Source organism: Sprattus sprattus (assembly GCF_963457725.1).
Source record: "Sprattus sprattus genome assembly, chromosome: 7".
Taxonomy (NCBI): Eukaryota; Metazoa; Chordata; class Actinopteri; order Clupeiformes; family Clupeidae; genus Sprattus; species Sprattus sprattus.
Genome location: NC_137926.1, coordinates 1,733,736 through 1,739,735, shown reverse-complemented (window position 1 = coordinate 1,739,735; position 6,000 = coordinate 1,733,736).

Below are 6,000 nucleotides of genomic sequence, written 5' to 3'. Positions count from 1 at the left end.
AGTTAGGCAGGCTTGCTTAACTTTGATCCACATTGACCTCGCCTGTCTGGCAGACGCTGAGGCCACAGCATCTATCCTGGAGCCTGTGCTCTGGAGCTGTGACCGAGGCTGAGGCCGCAGCATCTATCCTGGAGCCTGTGCTCTGGAGCTGTGATGGACGCTGAGGCCGCAGCATCTATCCTGGAGCCTGTGCTCTGGAGCTGTGACCGAGGCTGAGGCCGCAGCATCTATCCTGGAGCCTGTGCTCTGGAGCTGTGATGGAGGCTGAGGCCGCAGCATCTATCCTGGAGCCTGTGCTCTGGAGCTGTGACCGAGGCTGAGGCCAGAGCATCTATCCTGGAGCCTGTGCTCTGGAGCTGTGATGGACGCTGAGGCCACAGCATCTATCCTGGAGCGTGTGCTCTGGAGCTGTGATGGACGCTGAGGCCACAGCATCTATCCTGGAGCCTGTGCTCTGGAGCTGTGACCGAGGCTGAGGCAGAGGCATCTATCCTGGAGCCTGTGCTCTGGAGCTGTGATGGACGCTGAGGCCACAGCATCTATCCTGGAGCCTGTGCTCTGGAGCTGTGATGGAGGCTGAGGCCACAGCATCTATCCTGGAGCCTGTGCTCTGGAGCTGTGATGGACGCTGAGGCCACAGCATCTATCCTGGAGCCTGTGCTCTGGAGCTCTGACCGAGGCTGAGGCAGAGGCATCTATCCTGGAGCCTGTGCTCTGGAGCTGTGACCGAGGCTGAGGCCGCAGCATCTATCCTGGAGCCTGTGCTCTGGGGCTGTGATGGACGCTGAGGCCACAGCATCTATCCTGGAGCCTGTGCTCTGGAGCTGTGATGGAGGCTGAGGCCACAGCATCTATCCTGGAGCCTGTGCTGTGCTGTTGGGTTGAGCTGTGATGAAGGCTGAGGCCGAGGCATCTCTCCTAGAGCATATGCTGTGCTGTTGGGTTGGGCTGTGATGGAGGCTAAGGCCTGTGCTGTTGGGTTGGGCTGTGATGGAGGCTGAGGCCGAGGCATCTCTCCTAGAGCATATGCTGTGCTGTTGGGTTGGGCTGTGACGGAGGCTGAGGCCGAGGCATCTCTCCTAGAGCATATGCTGTGCTGTTGGGTTGGGCTACCTCAGCGCTCGACCTAAATGTGGGAATTGATTTTAAGAACGTTTTGAATCAATTCTAAATATGATATAAATCATAATAATTGAAATACCCTGTATTATAAATATGATATAAATCATATACTCCCCATTATGGTGTTTAAATAAATGTGCATTCTATAAATGCAAACATTATCTGTGCACAATAACAGTGTGGTTGTGTGATTCATATCAATCTTACATTACTCTTCCACTCCAACTCCCCTCCATACAAAATAACACTTATGCACATAGCACATAGCACAGTTATGTTCAAATGACTGAACTGGTTGAAGAGCATTTATTTTTTCATTTTGAACTAGCCATATCTTATAAGTTATTCTGCAATATTGTCAAACCTTGCTTCTTCGGTTATGGAACAAGGTCTGTTGTCAGGAGATGCTGTAACATAATTGAAATGTACGTAGCGTTATATTAATTAGCACAACCATAAATCGTGTGGTAAATCTGACCAGCCCGCTATGCATTTCAGCGTTGGGCCTTCGTTAACTGGACAGTGAGGTAGTTTAGCCAATTTGCTGAGGAAACGTGCTCCAGTCCTGTCCATATCCATTTCTATCCCGTATTGATCTGACAAAGTACGTGAACATTTAGACCAGTTTGTTGCATTTAAGCCATACCAAATCTAAGAGGCTGCCTTCGATAAATGGGATCTGACGTGATGCCCTATTTTAAACCCCTTGTAGAACAGTGGCATTGAACACAAGCCCATTCATTGACATTACTTAATTTACCAGTGCATGATTAGTTCATCAAAACTGTGGCGCATTTCAGAAGTTTGAGGGGGAAATCATAGGCGGGATTGTGCGTTAGCCGAAAGCCCGCCTGCAGCAGACGACCCTCCGATTTGTTGAGACGGGGTGTTGAGAGGCAGAACAGAAGTGATTGTATTGGCTGAAAGGGTTATTTTCAACCTTTACTGAAGTCTGTGTGGATGAAGGCTACCGTTGCCCAGCTGAGTGTGGATCCCGCGTCCCGTGAAAGCTATTCTCCGTAATTGTAGGACACTGCGAAAGGAGGAGAGGACGGCTGAACCTTCTCCGCGTGAGTTCCTTAAGGTCCACACGGTTAGAGAACCCTTCGCGTGCTGTTGGATACTTCATGCGCGTTCCGTGCGACGCCGTGCGACGCACGTTCTAATTTCCAATCAGGACCCCCAGCGCGGTAGACAGCGACCGCGTCTCCACATCTACCGGTCAAACAGCTGAAGCATAGCAGACATCTGTAAACACGTGTGAAGTAAAGTGCGAGGTAAGACTTAAATTATGGCATGCCGCGTTTTACTTCTCATTATACTCATATGATATTACTAATCAATTAATGTTCAACGATTCGGGTTTCTCGCGGGTTGTATTGGAAGGGGAGGGAAAATCTTTAAAAAAAAATTATATATACATTTACATTTACAATTGTTTTCTTGACTGACTGTTAGTGTTTTTTATCTTTTTTTTTCTTATCTTTTTTTTCTGACGGATTCCAATATTTGCACTGGATTCCACAACGTCTCCTGTAGCCATTCTAAACATGAGGCAATACTTCTGGTTGTTCTGTTCAAAGTTACAGCGTTTTGAAATGGGCATAAACATAGTCAAGGCATTCAGTTGAACAGAATTCTGACTCTGACATCAAGGTAGTTGCGTGCTGTGCTGGGTTTCCCGGTGTCTGTTAGCGGTGTAAGAACACTTGGTATGATACAGGCCAATCTTACTACACTTTTCTACGTGTTTTCCAAACCATCCATAAGACTTCCCCTTAGCGAAACCTTCCTACCTATACCTTCAGTGGCTGAATCCGTGTTTCTGGCCTCGAGTTTTGTCCTTCACGTAGGTGTGAGCATGCGTGACATGAGCCTGATGGGCATGACAGATTGGATCGCAGGTGATCATTATCAAAAAAAGAACTGAAATATTATGCAAGTCAAAATATAAAAAGGTGGCACATAAGACGGCGGTTGGCTAGATGTTACCCACAGATTTGTGTTCGCAAGGGATTCAAAATGAACGGCTAATTAATTCGTTTTTTCTCTCTTTTTATTTAATGAAGCAGAAAATGTAACTCATCATCGCAATCCTTGCATACGTCCAGACACTAAGACTATATCTTTAGACTCTAAAACGTTTGTTTTATCTGAAAACTGCAGACCAACCTTAGCAAAGTGTCTCTTATAAGGTATACTTAGCAAAGGACGTTCTTGGAAACAAAAATGCCGAAGCGTTAAGAAGGCTTTGTGAAACCATACCCTGGCCTAATTTTCATTGTCGTTGGTAAACTCTTCAAAAAGTGTTGACTCATTTGATTGTTTAACTGTGAATTTGGATTTTAATATGGATATGATTCGTATCAAAGCTTCCTTGACCTCTGATAGGCGAGATAATTTACTTTTAAAGTCATCTGTCAAAATGCTTCAAAGTTATACTGCTGAAAGGAAGTGTCTATTTTAGTACTGTATGGTCACACCTGATGGACAAAATAAATGAACTATCAGTGCTGTTCAGTTTCAGCACTATTTGAAGCGTGGCATTTGCCTTGAGTGGCCTGAACACCGGATTTTTGCTAAATAGCAATTCAGTTCTGCTCAGACTAATTATATAAGTTTGGTGTAGCTAATGCTGCCTTGCTAATGAAGTGGGCTGTTAATTATAACATTGAAAGGATAAAGGTATGAGCTGCTGAATGCACTGTCCTGTACGGATGTGCTGTCTGGAGGTCTGTGTGCGTTCCCCCAACAGCAATGCCTCTGACTGGACATCCCTGCGCCTCACTGATCCCAAACTGCCTTGTTGAATTAATAATGTGTGTATACAACACAGCGAGGCTAAACTCATTTTATGCTTCATGTTTAAACCTTCAGGTTTCCCCATCACTGGTGAGACTACTCCAAGGCCGATCAACACCAGCACAGATCAACACCAGGACAGATCAACACCAGGACAGATCAACTCCAGCTACGCCCAGACGACTCGTCCTGTGTGTGCTGAAGGTAAGGGAGTGTTTACAGAGCACATGTACTGCGTTCCTGTTGCATGCTGAGGTCTCTCTGTGAGGGGTGGGGGGGGGAGGGGGAGGGGGGGTTCACCTGTTAGAATAGACAGAGCTCAGCGTGTCTTTAGAAAGGGAGAATGGGACTAACATTTCCTCTGCGGTTTTGCAAATGAGGAGGACCCATCCGAATATGGGCAGGTTTTTGGGGGACTGAAAGATATGGGGTAACTGTGAAAGGTCTGGGGTAGCTGTGAAAGATATGGGGTAACTGTGAAAGATATGGGGTAACTGTGAATGAAGTGTCAGTTGAAAAGACGTGCTCCGTTGTTGCATTTCTTTGTTTATTCCACTGATGCTTGTCTGACACCATAACATCTGATATGGGAGAGGAGAGCTTGGACCATTCCCTGGGGTCATTTCACACAGATGACAGAAACCTGATAGCGCCTCGTCTTCATCTGATCTTTGATCTCTGATTTGGATCAATGTTGGGGCTTTTTGGGAGGATGTGGGACAGGCATGGCAGTCTTGTGACTGTGGTGGGATATGTATGTGATTGAAATGATGAATTATTATGATTTCATGACAAATGAACTCTAGAATTCTAATTGTCTATATTTTCCCTCATGGTGAACCATTTGAAGCCATACAATCAAAACGAATGGACAACATAAAGTGTCTTATTACTTCAGTTTATTTATTTGAGCTTTTGCAGGGTTTCCCAAGGCCGTCTTAAAGCTATGTCTTTCCTAAGTTATTATACCTTAATGTTTCAAGGTGTTTTCCAGAACGTCTTTAGCTAGCCCACCTTCTGTAAGAGATCCTTTCGTAAGGTTGGTCTGGACCACAGTTACACCTAAACAGTTTTCAGATCAAACAAACGTTGTAGAGCCTAAAAATCTTGCGTAAGTGTCTACGGAGTGTGATATAAGACGATGCGATATGTTTCATCACATTTTGTGCTTCATTTAAAAACAACATAGCAACAACAAAACAAAAAAAACATCGGTATAAATTAGTTAACCGTTAATTTTGTATCCCTGGGAAATACAAATCTAGTAACAGCTAGCCTACAGCCGTCCTTATTCGGGAACGTTTCTTAATTTGAATTTGTACAGTATTTCCTGTTGATGTTCCTTCTAATAATGATCATCTGCGCTGCAATCTGTGTCATGCCCATCCTCTCCATCTCCGGCAGGCTCAAACATACGTGACTGTCAATAATCGATACCAGAAACATGGATTCAGCCTCTTAGGGTATATCTGTATGAGGTTTGTCATAGGATAACTTTTTAAGGATAGTTTGAGAAAGACGCGTAGAAAGTTTAGAAAGGTATTTCAAGTTTTCATAAAACGACACCGGGTTCGAGAAACCCAGCCTCGAGCAATGCAGATGAGACTAAACCAAATAAATAACGAGCTTGAGTGCAAAAAAATGGGTCACAAAATATTTTCTTAATTTAAGTGACATTTTTCCTTTTTCAATTTTATTTTACAAACAAAAATCGCTTGGCATCAGAGGCATTCAATACTCCGCGTAACATTTGTGCAGTCTGATATTCAGTTTGAAGGTCCCCAGACCGGTTGAGAGGCTCTTAGATGGCGGCAAACTCCGTAGTCTCCGTAGCAGGACACGAGCCTGATCCCAAAGGCATAGAGGCCTCCATCGCGTGGGACCATGACGTCAGATCCAAGTCTACCGGTATTACAGTCGCATCCCAGATAGTCAGGCAAAGACGGAGCAATCAGGAGTAATGGACAATGTTAATGGAAAATCGTCCTTTTGTCCATGAATACTTTTCATAATGAAAGATTGATGAGATAGGATCTTGTTAAATAATATGGCGGAGCGGGCTTAGTCTTTACAGAT